Source organism: Pseudophryne corroboree, chromosome 2 (assembly GCF_028390025.1).
Source record: "Pseudophryne corroboree isolate aPseCor3 chromosome 2, aPseCor3.hap2, whole genome shotgun sequence".
Lineage (NCBI taxonomy): Eukaryota > Metazoa > Chordata > Amphibia > Anura > Myobatrachidae > Pseudophryne > Pseudophryne corroboree.
The window spans coordinates 939,841,939-939,868,380 of NC_086445.1; positions in this window are offsets into that span (position 1 = coordinate 939,841,939).

Sequence of the window (26,442 nt, forward strand, 5' to 3'; positions counted from 1 at the left end):
TCAATCGACTGCTCATGCCTACGGATTATAATATGCATGTACGAGGCCAAACAGTGAAAAATTCCTGCGACATTTTTTAACACTAGCCGTACGCAAGTTCATTGACAGGAAGCTGGCGTTTGGGGGTGGTAACTGGCTGTTTTCTGGGAGTGTCAGTAAAAAGGCAGGCGTGTCCACGCGTTTTCAGGGAGGGTGTGTGACATCAGCTCTGGTATCGATCAACCTGATTCTATCGCACTGTAGGAGTAGGTTCTGGGCTACGCACAGACTGAAAATATCACTCGATAATGAGCTGCGATGCTGAGAATTTTGCAAAACGTATGCAGACTTGCATGGGGCAGGTCTTCACTCTGTCTGGGTGTCAGCTATCTGATCGCAGATCTCTGCAAATTTGCAGATGAGGGATCAGGTCTTAATCAGGCCCTCATTCGTATACATCTCAGCTGCATCTTCACCTGTGGCTGTGTGTATGTTACAAGTTGGCCATGGGCAGGAGCCCCATTGCAAACATTTCATACCCTACCCCTTGCCCTCAAAGCACCCCCCCCCGCCCCCACTGGACCACAACCAAATCCTTCCTTCCTACGCACCGACAGTGAATTGGTTGGCTCTGTGTCTCTCCGTTCTCACTGATGCTGGCATCAGTCGGGAATAGCAATGCCACTCCTCCTCCCTCCAGCATCACTGAGGATGGAGAGACAGCGCCAGCAGTGACACTGACACTGCAGATGTGCCAGTAGCAGCAGCAAGCACACTGCTAAAAGAGGAAAAGCCACAAGCCACGGGAAGTGAGGCATAGAAAATGGTGAAGGAAGAGGGCCATTCCTCTGAGGCGGCCCTGGCCCCATAGCAGCCGCACACTCTGCACCTCCTATTCATATGGCCATGGAAATTTGCGTGTGTTGATGGCAGGGGCTTTTCTACAGAGGAGGAGGCCCGTGTGCACCTCCGAGTGGGCCCCCTCCTCTGAATGGCGCTGTAGACTCCGGCATTGTGCCGGAGTCTACTGCGCATGCGCAGTAGGGTGCATCAAACGCCCCGACATTCGGAATGCTTGCTGTCCCTATTCTTAAAATGTACCTTTTTAGCATAGAAACAACTGTGCAAATTTGTTTTGATGTACGATTTGACTTAGGTGGTCCACCTCCACACCCAAAAATTGTCTGTATTGTATTGTATTGTATTGTACTGTATTGTATTGTATTGTACTGTATTGTATTGTATTATACAAAGCAACTAACTTTAGCAAAACGAAGCCAACTTTTGAATGTGTGCCATGAATGCGTGTCTTACATTGATTTAAGAACATAAGAACATAACAAAGAAAGGGAACAGCATGAAGCCTCGTGGGCTGTTCCCATCCAAATCACAATTCATTCATCAAATCATTATTTCTTTTTCAGATAAAATAAATATAAATTTATAGAAATAAATAGAAATGAAATAAAATAAATAGAAAAATAGAAATTAATAGAAATCTTAAATCTTCAGGGGCATGGTGGGCCACATAAATTTCATCTCAGAATCTTCAAAATTGGTATGCAATATATCCTTAACAATTCAAAAAAAATGTAGCATGGGGACAAATCATTTTTCTTACTTTTAAAAATTCATGGAGCGTTTGATGCACCCTAATGCGCAGGTCTCCTGAAACACGGCGCCCACCATGATCCGGAGACCAATTTGGCTACCGCGGCGGCCACTTTGGCGGCGATTTCCACTGCAAATGCTGTGCCCACCGCTGGGCTCTGGTAAGGTAAGTATTTAAATGGGGCCCATGTGGGGGCGTGGCCTGGCAGGCAAGCAGGGAGGACGTGTCTGAAGGGAGCTCCCGCACTCAGCCTCCTATAGAGTCTTTACTGGCCCTATTTCTGCACCTATATAGCTCTCCCTACATTCCGCCCCTATCCCCCCTGTACCTGGTGTGCGGGGTCCCGGAGCCGGAGGGGGCCTCCTGCCTCCTTGCGGGTTGGGGCCTGCACACCCTCCAGAAGCCGGGGGCTCAATTTCGAATACGGCCGGTGCCAGGAGTTCCCCGCCGCGGGAATCACTACTACGTCTGCTCTGTCCGGCATCCGACCTCCTGCTGTGTCTGGCTCCCTCCACCTCTGCGCTGCTCTGTACGTCCCCTCTGTGAGCCCCTGGTGGAGCGGGTGGGCGAGCTCCGTCCCCGACGTCCGTCCCGAGGCCTACTTCCGCCCGCCGAGCCGGGGCCTGTAGTGATGGAGGCAGCCGCCGAGTGCTCCCGCAAGCCCGCATCTGTACCGGACACCTCCACGGCGGCCAGGGAGGTGCTCTGTCCTGCATACCGGGCACCTCCAGTTCCTCCACCTCCGGCACCCGGGGAGCTCGTCCTGCTGTGCTGGCGAGGTGCTGGGCCCTGGAGGCTCTGTCCTCTCCTGACGCCGTTGGCCATCTTTGATAAGGGCACTGCGGTGCTTCTGCCTCTCCCTCTGGCTGGTGACCACAGTGAGGTGTCCTGGCTTGTAGCTGGTCTGTGGCTGGGGCCCCCTACCTGGTTGGGAGCACTGGGGGAGGAGTTGTGGGGTAAAAAAGGAGATCTCCATCCCCCATCACATATTTCCCTATCCTGGCTCTGTCTGACCTGAACCCCTCCTATACATTCACCTACGTTGGGGACTGGACCGCACTGCACAGCGGGGCTGGCTACAAGTGGGGATCACCCTTTAGAGCCTCTACTGCTACTACTGTAAAATTATTTTTTTTGCTTTGCCTCAGCTGCCTTGCTCTATTTATGATATTTGACTCTGGGGCTCCACCTACTGGTGGCTTTTTTGTTTGATTCCGGCTGCCTGAGAGAGCCGACTCTTCCAACAATGTGATCCGCAGAATTCTGCCCTGAGTCTGGGGACCTTCTATATCATAATTTTTGCAAGTATACTATCTCTACTACTGGGACTTTTCTAACTCTGTAATGCAGTGATCTTTTAAAGCTGTTCTACACGCACGTTCCACCATGCCCAGAGGTAACAAAAAGCAACAAGGAGTGGATCTGAGCCAAAGCCTGAAAAAATTTGCTTACTCAAATGCTAAATCTCCGGGACAGGGGGCTCCCTCGCTACCTGATGTATCAGATTCGGAGGACTCAGATCATTCCCCATTGACCCGGAAAGACCTGCAAAGGCTTTTCCGTGAAATTCAGGAGACAAGGAAATCAGTACAAGTGGTGCAGGCAGAGGTACATACGGCCATTGTCTCTCTTAAGGCGGATGTTACCGACCTTGGAGACAGAACGGACCACTTAGAGTCTAAAATGGATGAAGTGGTTGCCCTCCAGCAGGGAGTAGGGGATGAAATCCACGGTTTAAAGCAGGAAATGCAATTACTCCTAGAACGCCAAGAAGACCAGGATAATAGGGCGCTACGAAATAATCTTCGCATCCGAGGGGTCCCTGAGGACGTTGATATGACGTCCCTACACGATTACCTTAAGAAACTGTTTGTACACCTTTCGCCCTCAACTCCGGTAGACCAACTCTTGTTGGACAGGGCTCATAGGGCTCTCCGCCCTCGCTCTCAGGATGCAGCCCAGCCCAGAGATGTTATTCTGCGATGCCATTACTATACGGCTAAAGAGGACCTGCTCAGGGAGGCTAGGAAGCTTTCCAAGCTGGAGTTCCTGGGACATTCTCTCCAAATATTCCAAGATATTGCACCTAGCACCCTGCTTAAACGGAAAGAATTCCGACCCATCACCTCGGCTCTTCGGGACAGTGGCATTCGTTATAGATGGGGTTTCCCCTTTCGCATTCTGGTGTGGCACCATAACCGCCTCCACTCGGCTAGGGATCTAGCCGAAGCTAAAGGACTCTTACGTAACCTGGGTCTTTCTCCGCTCCGGCATTGTCCGAGTCTCCACGGCGGACATGCGAGGCCTCTTCCATAGAGTCGACTGCAACTCCGAGACGCTCTTTGAATCGAGACTGGTCGCGAGTACCCTCTGCACGGAAATCAGCCTCTGCCGGCCCCCCCCACCTGATGCCTTACGTGTTCAATTATTATTTAATTTCTGTAATATGTTACTTCAATGCATGTTTATTTTGTGGAGATGTACTTTCTCTCTTCTTCCATTCCAATACTGGCCCGACTTCCCCTATACCTGGCATATGCAGCTAGCTGCTTTGCTTTTATTACCGTAGCCGTGTATGCAGGGAGGTTGTAGGGTTGAGGCTCCCCCTCTGGGAAATACATCCCCCAGCACTGGAACTGACACCTTTTGTTCTATTTACTGTTTGTTAGTGCTATCCTCCGCCTATGGTTATATTTTTCTCAGTTCTGGAAAGTCACTATTATTTTACTAGTTGCCCTGTATGGTAGTAGGATTTAGGAAATGTTCTTTAATTTTTTTTTTTTTTAATCTGAAGAAATTTTATTAGAGAAGGTTTTCAATACAGAGCATACACAACAATTTGAAAACAAATAAAGCCAATAACACAGTGGTAGTACGTCTGTAAACCATGATACAGGGTAACAAAGTAACAATACTAAAAAGCATAAAAATCAGAAACAAAAGGAGAATAGGGGAAAGGAGGAAGAGAGAAGATAGAGAAAGAGAGAAACACAAAATAGGAAAGATGCTGACAGTCAGTATTCCAGGGAAAATGTAGAGAACCTGCGCATGTATATGTATAACCTGAACTAAGCAGTGGGCAGATACTTAGGAAAAACATAAAAGGCTCATGTTTATGATCTATCCTTTGACAATTAGCCCTACCCGGGCTATGTCAAGAGGGCTCGGTCTCAGCATTTCACAGGTTCATATCAACAGAAAAGTAAAACAGTCACACAATACAAGACAAGGCATTTCGGGGGGCAATAAGGGAGGAATAATAATCAAACCAAGGCAACCATTTGAGTAGAGGGGATTGAGGAGCTAAGGAATATTTAACACTCATAGTTTCCATTTCAAAATTGCGCTGGATTGACGCTATAATTTTGGACAAACGCGGTGGGTCTGTTCTTTTCCAATATTGAGCAATGGCGGCCCTAGTGGCTATGAGAATATGGCCTATAACATAAGAGTGTTCAGAGGGTACAGAGGGAGGGAAATAATGTAAAAAAACAATCTCAGGACGGGGAGGGAGGAGCACCTTTGTGACCTGTTCTTTAATTTCTTATACCCTTAACACTGGTCCCTAGACTCGGGACACTCAATAGTAATTGTCCGCTGCTCTTGATGCACCTGGCCCGGCCAGGCCGCGTCCCCACAGTTGGGTCTTATACCCGAGTCTGGTTGTTGTCACTTAGTGACCCCTTTCTATTGTTCCCTGACCGGCGCGCTAGACCAGATGTAGTTCTTTCTGGTCTCCAATCTTCCCCTCCCCCCTTCTTTTCTCGTGTCTTGTTTCCCCTGTTTCTGTGTTCTCTTTTTCTTCTTGTTCAGATGTGTAGAGATGTTCGCCGATTGCCATGGGTATTCACAATGTTTTTGCTTTGGTTTGTTACAGGGCTGCGGTGTCCGGGGGGAGGTGGTGAGGCATTCCGAAGACTTGCTGGTCATTGCTCTTAGAATCTATTCCCACAATGTTAAAGGTTTGAACAGCCCTCACAAACGCACCAAGCTTTTTCTCTCCCTTAAACAGGCCAAGGGCGATTTAGTTTTCCTACAAGAAACCCACTTTAAGAAATCCCTCCACCCTGATTTAAAGTCTAAAGTATACCCTCTTACCTTTCATGCATGTGATGCTACACACAAGAAAAGGGGGGTCTCCATCTTGATAGCGGCCCACCTTGCGTTTGAATTGTTGGACAGTCATGTAGATAAGTCAGGTAGATGGCTCATTCTTATTGGAAAACGAAATGACATTCTCTGTACCCTCGTTAATGTCTATGCACCGAATCAGAATCAGGCCGCATTCTTCAGGAGGCTGAATGAGCATTTAACTAGACTCCATAGAGGGGAAGTCATAGTGGCAGGCGATTTTAATGAAGTGCTTGACGCCTCATTGGATAGATCCTCCCCTCTCTCTCCTCGTTCTTCTACCCTTACACGCCCGTCCTCGGCATCTCTAGCCCTGCTCGACCTTTTGAAACTCCAGTTGCTCTTTGACTCTTTCAGACTGACTGACCCTCTGACTAGAGACTATACTTTTTTTTCCTCTGTACATAAGTCTTATTCCAGGATAGACATGATCCTACTCAGCCAAGACCTGTCCTCTAAACTTAAATCTACTAGTATACTCCCTATGATATGGTCCGACCACTGCCCGATCACGATTGATCTCCATTCTATTGCCCCCCGTCCCCCTCCTGCCTTGTGGTGGTTGAATGATTCCCTATTGCATAGCCAGGAAGTTGCTAACCAAATTAAATGCTGCCTCACTGACTATTTTCTACTTAACGACCTTTCGGAGACTTCACCTATTACCCTATGGGAGGCACATAAGGCTGTTTTACGTGGCCATCTGATTAGTCAGGCATCCAGGGTTAAAAAGTCCCAGGAAGCTACCTTCCTTTCCCTTTCCACTAAACTTCAGACCCTTGTACGTCAACATAAACTCTCCCCTACCCCTTCCAACTTAGAGTCCTTACTGGAAGCGCGGTCTGCGATCTCGCTATCTTTGTCAGACCGTATGGCAAAGACTCTCCAAAGGCTTAATCAGACCTTCTATGAGAAGGGTGACAAAGCCGATAGAATCCTGGCATCCTGCCTTAGAGCACAGCGGTCACGGAATAATATTCTGGCGGTGCACACCGAGTCTGGTGAGGTAACGTATGCCCCGGAGGGTATAAACAGGGTGTTCCGGGACTATTATACTAAACTCTATAATTTACACTCAGCTGACTCAGGACCGGGTCCCCCAGATGCCTTAATATCAGAATTTTTGCATCGGGCTAATCTCCCTCGGCTGTCTGAATTCGACTCTTTGGAGCTGAATAAGGATATAACTGATGAAGAAATAGCTGCAGTCCTGAGGAACTTCAAATCGTCTAAAGCTCCGGGCCCTGATGGCTTTACGGCCTCTTACTATAAAAAATTTGCCTCCATTTTGGTCCCCCATCTTAGGGTACTGTTTAATGCGGTACTTCATGGCACCCCATTCCCGAGTAATATGCTGGAGGCTAGGGTTATAGTTATCCACAAAGAGGGCAGGAATCCTCGAAATTGAGCTAACTATCGGCCGATATCCCTCTTGAATTTGGATATCAAACTCTATGCAAAAATCTTGGCTACTCGCCTTAATGGTGTGCTCCCGGATCTGATACATTATGACCAGGTGGGATTCATCCCTGGACGTCAGGCCAGGGACAACACTAGGAAAGCGATCGACTTTATTCAATTGTTGAATTGCAGACAAACCCCATCCATTATCCTTTCTCCTGATGCTGAAAAGGCGTTCGATCGTATTTCATGGCCTTTCTTATTTCAGACACTACAGGCGTTTGGGATATCAGTTGAATTTTTTACAGGAGTCTCTGCCCTATACTCCTTCCCTATAGCTAAGGTCCTCACTAATGGAATATTATCCCCTCCCTTCCCGCTGTCCAATGGCACGAGACAGGGGTGTCCTCTCTCCCCCCTAGTGTTTGCCATGGTCATTGAAACCCTGGCCGCTATGATAAGAAACTCTGATGGAATTAGGGGAGTGAAGGTGGGCTCGCAGGAGTCTAAGATTTCGCTCTTTGCAGACAATGTATTATTGTCGCTTACTCAGCCGCAGTCTTCTCTCCCTGCCCTATATCAGATTATCGAGGAATATGGTTCCCTGTCGGGCTATAAAATAAATTTAATTAAATCCGAAGCCATGTTATTACATATACCTGGAGATCTCAAACGCTCCCTGCAGTCCTCCTATGACCTTCGATGGCAGACAACTAAGATTAAGTATCTTGGTGTTTATATCACATCTCACTATAATTCCCTGTATTCTGAATATTTCCCGCGACTGTTGACCAAGATTAAATCTGATCTGGCAAGATGGAGATCACATATTATATCCTGGCTGGGTAGGATTATTGCTCTCAAAATGACAGTCATGCCACAACTTCTCCCTCCTTTTTCAAACTCTACCTGTGAGGGTTCCGGAGAGGGTTCTTAGGGATGCCGAGGCCTCATTCGTGAGGTTTGTCTGGAACGACAAACCCCCACGGATAGCCTTTACTGTGCTCCGGCTCCCTCGCTTGGAGGGAGGCCGAGGATTTCCCGATGTTAAATTTTATTACTTGGCCAGCCATCTAAGTCAACTGGTGGCCTCCTTTGCGCCCCGTGCCTCTATTGCCTGGGTGGACTTTGCAGCTCTTTCTTTGGGACTTCGCTCATTGGCTTTGATGTGGGGTCTGGGCAAACCATATCAGCTCACACTAACGAACTCCTCCCCTTCTCTTAAATTCCATCTCTCTATATGGCATAAATCTCTCATGAAATATAATTTGTCCTCCTCATGCTCCCCTCTCACACCCCTCTGGGACAACCCTGATTTCCCCGCTGGGGTTTCACCCTATCGGTACACACCCTGGTTTAGTGCTGGGATCCATGTGGTGCATGATGTCTCTCTACAGGGCCATTGGATGTCAATAGACGATATCAAATGCAGGTTTTCCTCGCTATCCCCTCCCTTTTTTGAATATTTTCAGCTCCGACACTTTCTTCTCTCCCTGCCTCAAGTTGACGCTCTGCGGGATCTTACCTCTTTTGAGTCTCTAGGCACTACAAAACCCATATGTAGAGGGTTAATCTCACTGATCTACTCTATGTTGGTTGGAGTTTCCTCGGGGCCGCAGACTCGCCATGAGAGGGAGTGGGAAAGGGACCTGGGTCCCCCACCAGACGATGCCTGTTGGGAGGAGGTACGGGAAGGTATCGCTAAAAGCTCTATCTCTACCCGACTCAAGGAGACATCCTATAAACTATATTATAGGTGGTATTACACCCCAGACAAACTATCTAGGATGTTCCCTTCTGCCACCCCGGTTTGTTGGCGAGGATGCGGTCACCGTGGAACTCTATTCCATATTTGGTAGACCTGCCCACGTATTGTTCCCTTCTGGAATAGGATACTCAATATATTAAATGGGGCCCATGTGCACCACACACATTGCACCCAGTATAGAAACACCAATGGTTGATGGAATTGCAGGCTATTCAGAGATGAATGTATGCATATGGTGGTAACAGAGATGCTTGTACTATCTTTATGTTGAAGATATATGGCCCTAAGTCCATGAGGTGTTGTAACTAATACTGTTGGTATTCATATTATGCAATTTTATTGAGTTTTCCTATGATTCATGACCAAAACTATAATTTTTAAACAAGTTGTATTTATAAACTTTTTTATACTGTATATTTTTAATGAATTAAGATTTTAATACAGTATTAATTTATTTATGCATTCTACTAGTATTGGGTAAATGGAATTTGATTGATTTATTAATTATTTATTTATTTCCATTTGATTTATATTAGCGCTGTTCATCCTTGTGTTTTGTTCATCTACTGTATCTATGTTGGAGGTTGACAGCTTCCTTTAAAATAGCTGATTTGGTTAGAAAACACCTATCTGGTCAATTTTCTATTTTCTATCTAGTAGCATAGATGCGGCTTGTTCTAAACGCTGGCAAAAATCAACGTTTATTTCTGAACATGTAAAGGGGACGCAACTGCAACTTGAAATCAGAGCCACCTTTTTTTTTTTACCAGAGTATAAAGCTGACTTTCCTCTGCAGGTTATATAGGCCCTCATTCCGAGTTGATCACTCGCTAGCAGTTTTTAGCAGTCGTGCAAACGTTATGCTGCCTCCCACTGGGAGTGTATTTTAGCTTAGCAGAAGTGCGAACGAAAGGATCGCAGAGCGGCTACAAAATAATTTTGTGCAGTTTCAGAGTAGCTCAATACCTACTCAGCGCTTGCGATCACTTCAGACTATTCAGTTCCTGTTTTGACGTCACGAACACGCCATGCGTTCGGCCAGCCACACCTGCCTTTTTCCTGGCACGCCTGCGTTTTTCCCGAGCACTCCCTGAAAACGGTCAGTTGACACCCAGAAACGCCCTCTTCCTGTCAATCACTCTGCGGCCAGCAGTGCGACTGAAAAGCTTCGCAAGACCTTGTGTGAAACTACATCGTTCGTTGTAATAGTACGACGCGCGTGCGAATTGCACCGCATATGCATGCGTAGAAGTGCCGATTTTTTACCTGATCGCTGCGCAGTGAATGAAAGCAGCTAGCGATCAACTCGGAATGACCCCCATAATCCCTTCACTCCAAAGTCATTGTACACCCCAGTGCTTTGGCTATTGTGACAGTTTTGGGTTTATCACATTCTGTCATCGATATCAGCCCTGTCCACTGCCCATTTGTCATCATGACATTACAGAGAGGGTGCCAGACGACCGCTGGGATCAGATGTGAATTAAAAGATCGACAATGGGTGAATTAATAGGTCGACAGTCAATAGGTTGATACCATATGGTCGAAATGCATTAGGTTGACAGGGTCAAAAGGTCAACATGGAAAAAGTAGAAAAGGTTGACAGGTTGTCACGGAAACAGTCACCATACTGTACATTTAGGAATTGTACTGTCAAAAATTTTTGATCTTCATTCCTACTAAGAGATTTAGCTTTATAAACTTTGTAATAACAGCCTCTGAAGTTACACACATTGTTTTCAATAAAATACAAAGGATCAGTTTTAAAGATCACATTTGGTATTCTAGAGCAGCACACATCATGCTGTAGAAGAAAGTATCAATCATAAATTCCTTTATTCATGGAGAACACAATACTGTAGTCCCTTCCCCCAATTTTAAATATAAATCTATGTATCACAGGAAAAACACAATACTTTCTCGTTGCGCCCAAATTAGCAGCTGTTAATTCAAATTAGGGTGTTATCAAGCCCTTATATTAATATAATACATACAACAATGTGAATAAAGCGCTCAACTGTTGGTATTCCACACTCCACCAAACCTTTACAAACTCACTCCTATAATATTCCTCTTGATGCTGTCAGTGCTTTTTTAAAAAGTTCCTCTTTGGATATCCCTCATAGATGTATATATGAAAAACAAGACCAGACAAGGAAACTAGCATAGTATGTTCGGTAACACAGATGTTTCTGAAATATCCCACTTTCCTTCTATGGGGTTGGGTATGTGTGATGCTGGGATCCCAGGTGTGAGATGGTCGGCGGGCGGGGGAAGGGGGCGAGTGCAACAAAGCCCCGTGCAGGCGCAGTGTCAAGCTGCGCTTTCCACAGGTTATATTACCACTCCATGGGTGTCCTGGAATAGTCTCTGTTAGTCGGCATGTGGACTGTATGGATGGTGACGGGGCGGGATCTAGGTGACGGTGTTGTGACTGGTGATTTCCTGACTGACGGTCACATAACTACATACCCTTCTATCTTATGGTTATTTGTTGATTATAGGTAGTGGGTCATCCTGTGATGGAAGGACCAATATAAGTGCTCACACGTATGCTTACTTCTACTGGAATGATACACACCCAAAACAGTTTATATACTAGTCTTCTTACTGTACTTCCCTTAACTCTACACCACGTGAAACACAGATAATGTTGCTTACATGTATGCTTACATATAACTGGTGATGTATACTCATATAATGGTTTCTTTGACTTCTTAGTATCACAAGCCAGTAAATACTCCATTGCTTTTCAAATAAATATATAGATGTATTCCTCTAGCATTGAATAATGATTGAAAGGCAATATCCAATTGGTTCGTCCAATCCACAGGAGAAAGATAAGAAGCTATTTTGGAGACATAATGTTGTGCTTGCATAAAGGCAAAATTATGAGTTTGTAAAAAAGAAAATTTAGATTGAGCCTGAGAAAAAGTAATAGTATGTTTTGTGGTTGCATCGGTAAGCTGACGAATTGTAGTAAGCCCCTGTTGGGCCCATAAAGTAAAGGGAGCAGAAGCCAAACCGTGTTGAAAGTTCACATTACCAAGCCAAGGAAGAAACAAAGAGTATGAGGCGTTAAGTCTCCATTTATTGCGGATCGTATGCCAAACTGACCATGCTGACATCAAGAGAGGGTTGTCTAATATTTCTGTTGGGATGTCAGATTTATGAAAATGTAAAAAACAGACTAAATCTAAATTGGTTAGGAAGGACTGTTCCACTAAATAATTGGAATATAATTCAGTATGTGAAATCCAATCCTTAATATGTCTACATATAGCAGCGTAATTGTAGATTTCTATATTTGGAAAATTAATACCTCCTTCCAATTTAGTTCTTTGTAACAATCTAAGACTGAGGCGGGGTTTTGTTTTTTTCCAAATAAATTGTCGGAAAGCCGCATCAATTCGTTTAAGATCCGTCTTAGTAAACACAAGTGGCAGAACCTGAATAGGATACAGCAGCTTCGGGAAGGTAATCATTTTTATAAGGTTGGCTCTCCCCAGATAAGATAATCTTAAATGTTGCCAACCGTCTAACTCCTTAAGGACTGTATCAATAGTACTTTTTATATTAATGGTATATAAATCATGGATATTTCTAGGAAGGCGAATCCCTAAGTAAGAAATATAATTATCTGCCCATTTCAGATTACCAACCTGTAATGTATTTTTACGAAAAGAAGCGCATAGGGCCATAATGGTAGATTTAGAGTGATTTATGGTAAACCCTGATATCGTACCAAAGTCTTCCAATTTAGAAAGAAGGGGCATTAAACATTCGTGTGGGTTAGAAATAAAAAGAAGAAGATCGTCAGCAAAGGCAGCTACCTTAATTTCTGTATTACTATAGGATATTCCCTGGAAAAGGGGCCAAGATTGGAGAACTCTTAACAAGGGATCTAATGCGAGATTGAAAAGTAAGGGGGATAAAGGGCATCCCTGTCGAGTTCCCCTGTACATTTGAATAGGATTACCTAAAAGACCATTGATTAACAATTTCGTCCTGGGGGAGTTATATAGATATTTAATTAAATTAATAAAGGAATAGTCAAATCCTCTTTGTTGTAATATGGCATATAAATGAGGCCATAAAACTTTATCGAATGCCTTTTCGGCATCCAAACTTAACAATATTTTATTGGAATGCTCTTGGACCGTTGAGGAATATAAAGCCGCTACCACCAAACGAACGTTGCGAACCATGTTCCTGCCATGAGTAAAACCAGCTTGGTGGGATGTCAGAAGAGAAGGAAGGATTGTTTGTAAGCGGGTTGCTAGAATTTTAGAAAGAATTTTGTAATCCTGATTCAGGAGGGTAATGGGTCTATAAGAGGCCACTAAATCAGGATTTTTATTGGGTTTCAATAATAATATAGTATAAGATTCATTAAATGTAGGATATGTAATACTTCCCTCCTGTATCCGTTTGAAAACGTGAGTCAGAGAGGGAATGACATCATCCCTTAGTATCTTATAGTAGTTCCCATTAAATCCGTCAGGACCCGGTGACTTATTAAGATGTAGGCTATCAATTAGAGATGAGCGCCTGAAATTTTTCGGGTTTTGTGTTTTGGTTTTGGGTTCGGTTCCGCGGCCGTGTTTTGGGTTCGAACGCGTTTTGGCAAAACCTCACCGAATTATTTTTGTCGGATTCGGGTGTGTTTTGGATTCGGGTGTTTTTTTCCAAAAACACTAAAAAACAGCTTAAATCATAGAATTTGGGGGTCATTTTGATCCCAAAGTATTATTAACCTCAAAAACCATAATTTACACTCATTTTCAGTCTATTCTGAATACCTCACACCTCACAATATTATTTTTAGTCCTAAAATTTGCACCGAGGTCGCTGTGTGAGTAAGATAAGCGACCCTAGTGGCCGACACAAACACCGGGCCCATCTAGGAGTGGCACTGCAGTGTCACGCAGGATGTCCCTTCCAAAAAACCCTCCCCAAACAGCACATGACGCAAAGAAAAAAAGAGGCGCAATGAGGTAGCTGTGTGAGTAAGATTAGCGACCCTAGTGGCCGACACAAACACCGGGCCCATCTAGGAGTGGCACTGCAGTGTCACGCAGGATGGCCCTTCCAAAAAACCCTCCCCAAACAGCACATGACGCAAAGAAAAAAAGAGGCGCAATGAGGTAGCTGACTGTGTGAGTAAGATTAGCGACCCTAGTGGCCGACACAAACACCGGGCCCATCTAGGAGTGGCACTGCAGTGTCACGCAGGATGTCCCTTCCAAAAAACCTGAACCACTAGCCATGAACATAGGCCAGGGCCTCAGCCGTTCCTTGCCACTCCGTGTGGTAAATGGCATATTGGCAAGTTTACGCTTCTCCTCCGACAATTTTATTTTAGGTTTTGGAGTCCTTTTTTTTCTGATATTTGGTGTTTTGGATTTGACATGCTCTGTACTATGACATTGGGCATCGGCCTTGGCAGACGACGTTGCTGGCATTTCATCGTCTCGGCCATGACTAGTGGCAGCAGCTTCAGCACGAGGTGGAAGTGGATCTTGATCTTTCCCTAATTTTGGAACCTCAACTTTTTTGTTCTCCATATTTTATAGGCAGAACTAAAAGGCACCTCAGGTAAACAATGGAGATGGATGGATTGGATACTAGTATACAATTATGGACGGACTGCCACGGTTAGGTGGTATAAAAAAACCACGGTTAGGTGGTATATATTGTAATACAATTATGGATGGACGGACTGCCTGCCGAGTGCCGACACAGAGGTAGCCACAGCCGTGAACTACCGCACTGTACACTGGTTGATAAAGAGATAGTAGTATACTCGTAACAACTAGTATGACTGACTATGACGGTATAAAGAATGAAAAAAAAACCACGGTTAGGTGGTATATATTGTAATACAATTATGGATGGACGGACTGCCTGCCGAGTTCCGACACAGAGGTAGCCACAGCCGTGAACTACCGCACTGTACACTGGTTGATAAAGAGATAGTAGTATACTCGTAACAACTAGTATGACTGACTATGACGGTATAAAGAATGAAAAAAAAACCACGGTTAGGTGGTATATATTATAATACAATTATGGATGGACGGACTGCCTGCCGAGTGCCGACACAGAGGTAGCCACAGCCGTGAACTACCTCACTGTACACTGGTTGATAAAGAGATAGTAGTATACTCGTAACAACTAGTATGACTGACTATGACGGTATAAAGAATGAAAAAAAAACCACGGTTAGGTGGTATATATTATAATACAATTATGGATGGACGGACTGCCTGCCGACTGCCGACACAGAGGTAGCCACAGCCGTGAACTACCGCACTGTACACTGGTTGATAAAGAGATAGTAGTATACTCGTAACAACTAGTATGACACTATGACGGTATAAAGAATGAAAAAAAAACCACGGTTAGGTGGTATATATTATAATACAATTATGGATGGACGGACTGCCTGCCGACTGCCGACACAGAGGTAGCCACAGCCGTGAACTACCGCACTGTACACTGGTTGATAAAGAGATAGTAGTATACTCGTAACAACTAGTATGACACTATGACGGTATAAAGAATGAAAAAAAAACCACGGTTAGGTGGTATATATTATAATAATACAATTATGGATGGACGGACTGCCTGCCGACTGCCGACACAGAGGTAGCCACAGCCGTGAACTACCGCACTGTACACTGGTTGATAAAGAGATAGTAGTATACTCGTAACAACTAGTATGACTATGACGACGGTATAAAGAAAGAAAAAAAAATACCACGGTTAGGTGGTATATAATTATACAATTATGGATGGACGGACTGCCTGCCGAGTGCCGACTGCCGACACAGAGGTAGCCACAGCCGTGAACTACCGCACTGTACTGTGTCTGCTGCTAATATAGACTGGTTGATAAAGAGATAGTATACAACAATATACTACTATACTGGTGGTCAGGCACTGGTCACCACTAGTCACACTGGCAGTGGCACTCCTGCAGCAAAAGTGTGCACTGTTTAATTTTAAATTAATATAATATTATGTACTCCTGGCTCCTGCTATAACAACCTGCAGTGCTCCCCAGTCTCCCCCACAATTATTATAAGCTTTTATACATTGATGTGCAGCACACTGGGCTGAGCTGAGTGCACACAGACTGAGTCACACTGTGTGACTGCTGTGTATCGTTTTTTTCAGGCAGAGAACGGATATAGCAGAGAACGGATATATTAAATAAAAGTTAACTTAACAACAACTGCACTGGTCACTGTGGTAAACTCTGTCTGCACAATCTCTCTCTCTCTCTCTCTCTTCTAATCTATTCTAATGGAGAGGACGCCAGCCACGTCCTCTCCCTATCAATCTCAATGCACGTGTGAAAATGGCGGCGACGCGCGGCTCCTTATATAGAATCCGAGTCTCGCGAGAATCCGACAGCGTCATGATGACGTTCGGGCGCGCTCGGGTTAACCGAGCAAGGCGGGAAGATCCGAGTCGCTCGGACCCGTGAAAAAAAACATGAAGTTCTGGCGGGTTCGGATTCAGAGAAACCGAACCCGCTCATCTCTACTATCAATGGCTAACCCAATATCTTCCTCAGTTATATCACTTGAAAGGAATTCTTTCTGTTGAACTGTTAGATATGGTAAATTAGCTTCTTTAAGAAAGGAGTCTGATAAAAGGGGGTCAACTGAAGACTCCTCGTAAAGAGAAGCAAAATATGAATGGAATATTCTATTAATGCCAGCAGGTTCAGTAGCCAGTACATTAGAATTTGGATCCAGGATTTTCATGATGAATTGTTTCTTCCGTTGTCGGCTTGCCATGTAAGCCAAAACCTTCCCCGATTTGCCCCCCCAGCGGTAATAAGTATTTTTAGAGTAATTCAATTTGGTTTGAGCCTCTTTCATAAGGAAAGATTCCAAAATTTGTTTTTGATGTAAATAATTTGATTTATTATCCGCTGTTGATAATCGCAAATAATGGCGGTATGCTTCTTTCAGTCTGTTTTTTAATGAACGCAATGTCTCCTTGTGAGTACGATTGCGTTTAGCTATGTAAGAGATCACATGTCCTCTCATCACTGCCTTTGAGGCCTCCCAAAACAAAACAGGATCATCCCAATGTTCTAAGTTATCGTCTACATATTCCCTCCATTTAGTCTTCAAATATAATTGAAAATCGTCATTCTGGGAAAGGAAAGAAGGGAAGCGCCAAAGGCGCGAGGATTGCAAAGGGGTAGGCCTAGTTAAGTCAAAAAGTATAGGGGCATGATCCGATATAATGATAGGGTCAATTATTGTATTGCAGACTCGTTGGAATAACGTATCCGCCACCAAAATATAATCTATTCTGGTAAATACATCATGAACCTTGGAATGAAACGTGAAATCCTTGCAAGAAGGGTTATGCAATCTCCATTGATCAACCACATCATGGTTGGAACAGAGAAAATCAATCCCGTTCACACGGTTTGAAGAATTAGGGAAGGGAGAGGCTGAGTGATCTAATAGGGGATTATGTAAGCAATTAAAGTCTCCGCCAATTATCAGATTAGGGGTATCATGCTTCATAAGAAGATTTGATATTTTTTTATAAAAGGCCAAATTAGGTGTGTTAGGAGCATAGATATTTAAAATAGTAAATTTCTCACCATGAACTGAAAGATGTACCAACAAAAATCGCCCCTCTTTGTCAACCACTACATTATCAATAGTATATTGAAGATGTTTACTAAGTAAAATTGCCACACCACGTTTCTTTTTATCAAAGGAGGCTGAGACACATTCCTGAATCCATGTCGCTTTAAGGGTTGCATGGGGACCACGCAGCCAGTGCGTCTCCTGTAATAAAATAATATCAGGGGCTAATCGTTTGAGATGGGACAATACCCGTCGACGCTTGCATGCGGAATTTAATCCGGCTACATTCCATGACAAAACTCGGATAGAATTTGACGTCAGTTGGGGGGCTAAATTGGAGGGATCAGCATGGGCCGTCATCCAATTCCACACTTACCAACGGAGATCGCAGATCGTATATCCTTGAATAGAGTGCCCGTCACATCCCAGCGAGTGAGACCGGCGTTCCGAGTACCAATTAGGTATGGTAGCTGCAAGGGGAGAATGAAGAAGGGCCACAGGCGATCCAGGAGAAAAGAAGGAAGAGGAAAAAAAGAGAAAAAGAGTACAGAGCACCAAAGATAACACACAAACAAATTGCCGTACATCACAACAATAACAAACATGTAATTATTGTAATAATTCTAACAGTTTATCTATGAGAGGTCAGCCTCTCCTTCACAAGAGAGGCAGGAAACTATTATTTGTATTAAAGAAACTACGATAAGTGTAAATATCCAAGATGGTAAGCCATCAACTCATCCATTTGGAGGTGGATTTTTAGAGGAACCTTGCAACGGAATCTTTAAGTGATCTCTAGCTTGGTCAGGAGTATCAAAGGTAAGAGTCTTCCCATCGGTAAAGACCCGCAGTTTAGCTGGATACAGTAGGGCGAATTTAACATTCTCAGTTAATAGGCGGCTGCATATTGGAGTGAATTCTTTCCTCCTCTGAGCTACAGAGGCCGAAAAGTCCTGGAATATCAGCACTTTAAAGTTCCTCACTTCAAGAGTGCGCCTTTTCCTGTATGCCATGAGTATGTTCTCTTTATCTCTAAAATTAAGAAATTTGGCAATCACAGGACGTGGACGTGTTTGGGATGAGGGAGGGCCTCTATCGGGGCCAATTCGATGCGCCCTTTCAATAAGTACTGTTCCCGAGGTACTGGGGACATTGAGGGTAGAAATTATATCAACACTTAAGAAATCAAAAAGATCTGAGCCTGATATTGATTCTGGGATGCCTATAAATCTAAGATTGCTTGGCTTATCCCTATTTTCGAGGTCATCAATCTTTGAGGTCAAGAAAGCTATTTGTTGAAAGTGGGAATCATCAGAATTTTGCAGAGACACAATAGCATCTTCTGCCGTACTAACGCGTTGTTCCACTTCCACTAATCGTTTGGTATGTGATTCTAAATGGGATAAGACCGTGTTCAAAGTAGTTTGGATTGCATCCAACTTTTTCTCTAGAGTTGGGTTTAGAGGTAAGGAGCTTTCCACTGAAAGAGAAGGTATGACAGGTGAGGAGGAAAGTTCTTGAGACACTGAGCGGTTGGGCTGAGATGTATTTATCTTTTCCCTAGCCGAAGGGGTTTTGGATTGAGATTTCCCGTTCTTGACCATATTATCGGTTGGATATTTATCTACAAATTTGTCCATACTATGGGACAATAACCAGGTTAGCTAGAGATTCTATACCACCTATGGATGAGAACCTTTAAGGCAGTTACATAACTAGAAAGTATGAACTATCAAGGGTAAATTTAGTCACCAAATCTGGTAAGAATAGGGTGCCTTCATTGAGTTAGGTATAGATTACCAGGACCCAATAAAAAGAGAAAAAAAAAAAAAAAAGGGGGGGGGGGGAAGGAGGGGGGGGGGAGAAGGGTGAGAAAGGAGTGATAAATAAACCACTAGAACAGTATTCAACGGGACCCACTGAGATGTGTGATTGATATTGCACACAGTATATAGAGGGTTAAGTTTAGGAGAATATCGTATTATACAGTTTGTAAACCCTATAAAATTGTTATTTGTAAATTATTACAAAGCAATGGGGAGGATGTATACAGGACTGGGTACCACCGTAATGTCTATCTAGCAGATTCACGTTAATTAAGGTGATCACAGTTATTAAATAATATAATATATGAATATGTAGAACAGAGTATAGAGTAAATAAAAGCCACGCAATATGTTTAGTGACTTCTAAAAGGATCAGACCAACACAAACTGCAGATATATATAGATGCAATAGGTATAGAATTATAGTCAAATAAGCTTGTCACCACTTTGTCCTCTGCTGTGATTAAGCCTTAGGAAACAACACCCCTACACGGGAAACTGCGAGATGACAGCCGTCCCCACTTGAATATCTTCAGCAGTTTGAATGTTATTCCCAGCCTCCTCACAGTCCCATTAAGCCATGAGTTCCTTTTGTAAAATCAGGCTGAGTGGAAGTTCTGGCCAGAGTATCCTATATGCAGTTAATAGAGGCAATGTCCTCTCCGTCCGTCATAGATATTGGTATTAAAGACGCTGGTGAGGGTTTTCTGGATCTGCTCAGGCAGAGAAGATTAAGGATAGGTTCCGCAGCAAAGGCTTGGTCTGACTGCTCGACTAAATCCCTGACCACTGGGACAAGAGATCCTCTCATGCGAACATGGACCCACCAATGTCAGGCCCAGACCGCAATTATATAATCCATCGTGTCATCGGCCGGGTCCCGCTGGAATCTACTCGGGGCTGGGTAAGCGGCAGTTTAATCAATGCAGTCAGCCCCTTATCGTAAAGTATCCCCGCGGTAGCTCAAACAGTATCCCTGAGCAGGCTTTAATGAAACAGCAGAGCAGGGCTGTGTCCCTGGGGGGTATGCCTGTATCTGACGGAGCGTCGCTGCGTTGCCATCACATAGGGGGGCACAGGGGATTCATCAGAGGGCTCCTCTAGAATCGCATGCACAGGCAAGTGATCTTCCGTCTCCCCCTCCCCGCCAAGACGGGCAGCACAGCAGCCGCTACAAGTCCAGGGACCGGGCGCCGCAAACAGCCGCTCCGGACATCGCCCGTCAGCCCACACACACCAACAAGGTCTCTGTCACTGCTCACCCTTCGCCGGTCTCGCTATCAGACAGGAGGCAAACTGGAGGGTTCGTCACAAGGTAGGATCGAGGTGCTCTATAGGCAGTGCTGGATAGGAATCAGAGCGGACACTGCTTGCTCTCCCCGCCACGAGGTACAGAGGCCTAGGCTTCGCGGGCTGGATTCCGGTGAGAATAATTCTCCGTTGCCCCCGATATGCAGCTTGTTACTTGCAGCTAGCCTTCCCCTAGAACGCAGTATAATTTGTTTCTGCTAGTCAGCCGTTCCAAGGGGGGATGGTGGAGAATTCTGCATAGGGGAGACGGAGTGAAGACTAAAATATAGATGTATTCCTAAACGGTAAAGGTACTATAAATCCACAATGTTAATGAGTCATCTATAGATTCGTAACCACCTCCATAGAAAGACACTGGGAATAGATAAAACCCGGGTAAGTCTCACCAGTGGATGCCTTCAGATGGGTTGCTAAATAGGAACATGGTCCACAATGCGTTTCAACCACTTTTTCAAGGCAGAAAGGGTAGTTATCTTGCAAAAGACCATCAGTAGTTGAAACGCATTGGTGGAGTGCTGAGGACTTTTTATGAACCATCTCCCTATTTAGTAACTCATCTGAAGGCATCCACTGGTGAGACTTACTGGTCCTGAGATCTACATCTGCAACCCTGAGCGTTGTCCCTGTGACTTGTTGATTGTCATAGTGAAGCAGACGCTACATACAGTAGGAATCAGTTACACAATGGGTGATCTCTTGCTAACAAAGCATGTTAAAATAAGTGTTTAATTATTATTTATTATTTATCAAAAAGCTAATTATACCAATATTTTACATATCACAGGCTACATTTGCCATTATATCCAGACTGTATAATTGGGCCATGGAAGTGAGTTATTAAAAACATTAAAAGGAAAGTGATGAAAGTGTGTGAAAAAGAAAAAAATTATATGAATAAAGAATTTACTAAAACCACTTCTGTGTGCCGTCTTGTTATTTCTGATGATAATCCTTTATTTTTCCACTATGCAAATAAAATCATATATTAAGTGTGTCCTCAAGTTATATAAATATTAGAAATGAGCGGGTTCGGTTCGTCAAGATCCGAACCCCCCGAACTTCACCTATTTTACACGGGTCCGAGGCAGCCTCGGATCTGCCCGCCTTGCTCGGTTAACCCGAACGCGGCCGAACGTCATCATCCTGCTGTCAGATTCTCGTGAGATTCGTATTCTATATAAAGAGCCGCGCGTCGCCGCCATTTTAACTCGTGCATTGGAGATTGAACGGAGAGGACGTGGCTACGTTCTCTGCCTGAAAAGCTCCATATCTGTGCTCAGTGTGCTGCAAATATCTGTGCTCAGTGTGCTGCAAATATCTACGTTCTTTGCCTGGAAAGCTCCATATCTGTGCTCAGTGTGCTGCAAATATCTGTGCTCAGTGTGCTGCATTTTGGTGACCAACAGTATATAGTAGTACAGTACAGTACAGTAGGCCATTGCTGTATCTTGCAGCTCTGTGTCACTGCAAGTATTCATTCCATATCTGTGCTGCATTTTTGTGAGCAGTATATATAGTAGTACAGTGCAGCATTTTGGTGACCAACAGCATATAGTTGTACAGTACAGTAGGCCATTGCTATATCTTGCAGCTCCGTGTCACTGCAAGTATCCATTCCATATCTGTGCTGCATTTTTGTGAGCAGTATATATAGTAGTACAGTGCAGCATTTTGGTGACCAACAGTATATAGTTGTACAGTACAGTAGGCCATTGCTGTATCTTGCAGCTCCGTGTCACTGCAAGTATCCATATCTGTGCTGCATTGTTGTGAGCAGTATATATATAGTAGTACAGTGCAGCATTGTGGTGACCAGAATACTACAGTACAATAGTCCAGTGGTGTACTCGCTGCTCAGTGTCAGTTCTCCCTGTAGTATCATCAGTGCTCAATAAAATCAGTGCTCAGTATAATCAGTGATTGATCAGTATAATCAGTTCTCAGTATAATCAGTGCGCTGTTAGACGTGCGCCCGTTTTCCGCCATTAGTGCATTGGGATTTAGACAATTGATGAAGTTATTGTGTCCCCGGTACAAAATCCCATCTAGAGTCCACTTCACTAGGCAGGCGATAGCAAGATTTTACCAATTAATATCAGTGATTTATAATTAATTATTAATAACAATGATCTTGCCAAATGATTCCAGTGATTTTGTCATTTTCTTCCAGTGATTTGGACCAATAATACCATTGATTAGAACGAATAATTCCTGTGATTTTGTCATTTTCTTCCAGTGATTTGGACCAATAATACCATTTATTAGAATGCATAATTCCTGTGATTTTGTCATTTTCTTCCAGTGATTTGGACCAATAATACCATTGATAAGAATGAATAATTCCTGTTATTTTGCCATTTTCTTCCAGTGATTTTTACCAATAATACCATTGATTAGAACGAATAATTCCAGTGATTTTGTCATTTTCTTCCAGTGATTTGGACCAATAATACCATTGATTAGAACAAATAATTCCTGTGATATTGAGGTGTTTGTGTCGCTTAGCTTAGCCATCCAGCGACCACAGTGCACCTCTTTTTCTCTTTTCTTTGCATCATGTGCTGTTTGGGGCCAATTTTTTTAAGTGCCATCCTGTCTGACCCTGCAGTGCCACTCTTAGATCGGCCAGGTGTTTGCGCCGCCCTCTTGGGTCACTTAGCTTAGTCATCCAGCGACCTTGGTGCAAATTTTAGGACTAAAAATAATATTGTGAGGTGTTCAGAATAGACTGAAAATAAGTGGAAATTATGGTTATTGAGGTTAATAATACTATAGGATCAAAATTACCCCATATGTACGGTCCAGTGATGTCCGATCACAGATTGAATCGATCCTGCACACTGCCGATCAGCGCTGAGGACGGCGTGGACAGGTATCCACCGGCGGACTCCGGACTCACCCGTTGTGGGAACACAGGACATCACTGGACCGTACATATGGACTTGGTGCATTAATTTATTCAAGGTAATTTGTCAACCTTGGTACATTTATTCTGACTGCATAAGATATCACTGGTTGGGAAATGACCTGACGTACTGACGGTTTCATACCATTATACCAGCTGACTTCCATTTGCCTATGTGAACGGAATCAAGCATTGCAGCCACCTGCTTATATTCTTTCAAACAGCTATTTTCCTGAAAAGAGGGAATAAGTTGCAAATCTACGCATTCATAACCCAGCACTTCAGCATATTGTGCAATATTTTTCAATATATTTTATCCTCACCAGGACTGTTTTATTCAGTTCCAACACTGGTTTGGGACACTGTATGTTTTATGTTTGTACGTTCTATGTATTTTGTCTTTTCTGTTTACTGGTAATAGGCCAGAAACCATTCTTTGCACATTTTCAATTGAGAAATTTTTTTGAACTGTAGTAAGGTACCAATTTTAGAAATATATAGTTTTTAGAATATTAATTTTGCATTATATTCCTCCCTTATAAATAAATAATATATTCATTATACATATAGCGTTATCAATCATTTATTTGACCTAACTTGCGCTGGGGATACCCATCTGTATACTTTAAACCCTAGCAGGGAAAAGAGGACACAACACCGATTTGTAGTTAAACACTGGGTTCCGACACCACAGAGTAATATATCTGAAAGTGGGTTAGCATTACAATTCATACACTACAATACAACAGAGTAAATGGCTACAGTCAATGTACATACGTGAGAATATTCGCTTGCGCTTCCTGGTCCAGTCCTCCGTTAATCAAATAGATAACGTTTGTGAGTCTTTGTGTGTGGCCGGCCTGCAGCAGGCTTTATTTATACAAGTCTTCCAAAAGCAATACAATGGATACTGTAATCCCTTTGTCCATTGGACACAGGGATGCATCTTTACAGTACAGGAGAGGTCATAGGTTGATTTGAAAAGGTGGGCGATGTCTTTCTCAACTGCTCTTGTGGGTGGTCTTCTCTGGATTCCCGCCGCATACATAATATACAGTAAATACAGTTTATATCTATATTCTGCTTCTGCACATAACTATCCACAGGAACAAGCAATCTTCCGCAAACAACACCGGGATGTTACCCTTAAAATACCCTACAGCTGGATACCAGACACCACCTTATAACCTTAGTCTGTCCCCTCCTATCATGCAAAGGTGAATCCCTTTGTTCTGAAATCATTTAAACTGTTGATACTTGCTGATGTGGTGCAGGGGGGATATGTGTACAATGTGCACTATTTGGATAAAATATGTAATGTTTTGATAGCCCTCCATGCGTTCACAAACTCCGCCGTAAATACCCACACCACGCGCAGGACCGCGGGAGCGACCATACGCAAATTGCGGATATGTGCACGCACGGCGGAACAAGTACACGCGCAGCGGGCATGTGTGTGTTGTTAGTACGTAATGTGTGTACTGGAATATTTTACGACTTTGACAGTCCACCCTTTGGCAGTCAACAATAACTGCCACTATCTAAACACTAAACAGAAAAATATATAATACAACATCTACAGATGATTGGATGGTAGGAGGAGAGGTGTAGGCAGGAAATGTATGACCTAGTGGGATAGTAAAAGCATGTATGTATGAATCCATGTCTGAGGGGCATGTATCATCGTGCCGTATATGTTCTAGATAAGCTTCGAGGTATTGCAAAGTATACATTAAATCCTTCTTATCCCGTATTAAGGGTCTGTAAGTGGGCCAACAAACACTACCGAGCTCTTTTCGGCTTCTTGATCCAACAAATGGGGTGCACATTTAGTCGATGATACATGGAGGGGGAACATATGTGAGTGCTAGTATATGTGGATATCACCTGTCGACTATGTGTGTCACTAACTGAAGGTTGTAGAGATGAAGATAAGACACATATCTAATATACGTTCACATAACATTTTCATAATCGTTCTTGGGTAGGGTCAATGTCTTTTCCGGATCGGTGTATCTGGGCAAAGGGGAAGACAAACGAAAAACGGGTGAAAGAAACAGGCCATGGAATTCATTTGCAATCCTTATCATAACACTGTCTCTATGGATGGGTCATAAATGAAATCTGCTGCGTTAACAATGCCCCCGCTTCTTAGACTCATCAATTTTGTGCCGTGCTTGCGCCTCGTTAGAATTCGAACACACCTAAATATCAAACCAATAATTATGACGACTCCAGGATACAAAGGAGAAACTTCCCTACACTCATAATAACATTTTGAGCCCACTCTCCTAAACCTGAGAACAAATTGCGTGGGTTCAACCATGAGACCCAGCCGGTCAGTTCATTACTCACAACAGTCAGGGTAAGGTTGTGTCTATTTCGGAACTCCCACTTCAACTGCAAGATATCGTCCATCTTTTGATCGATGATCTCGGTTGGGTCATCAGTGCTGTTTGTAATATACGTGCAGCACTTCACACCATATTGAGTTGCCAAAGTGACACAGTACCCACCTGTCACGGCTGTGATATAATTGAGGACCATCCTATGCTGGATCAGTTCTGTCTTGTAAGCTTGCAACTCCCTACCTGTATACCTGAAGGTGTCGTCATACATCTCAGTGATATTATCTATCAAGTTCGCTAGCGCATGGATATACCTATAATTTATAATTCCTCTGGCAGTACGGGTGATGTCTAATGCGAGAAGGAATTGAATCACGGTGGATTCGTGGATCAAATCAGAGGCTACGTGCTCTGTCCTATCTATGAGGTGTGTCTTAACGATGTGTTCATAGTGAGTATGAGTATAAGGAGCCTGAGCACTGCGGTGAACGTCTTTCATCTTATCATGGGTTATGGTCATGACCTCTGGCAACA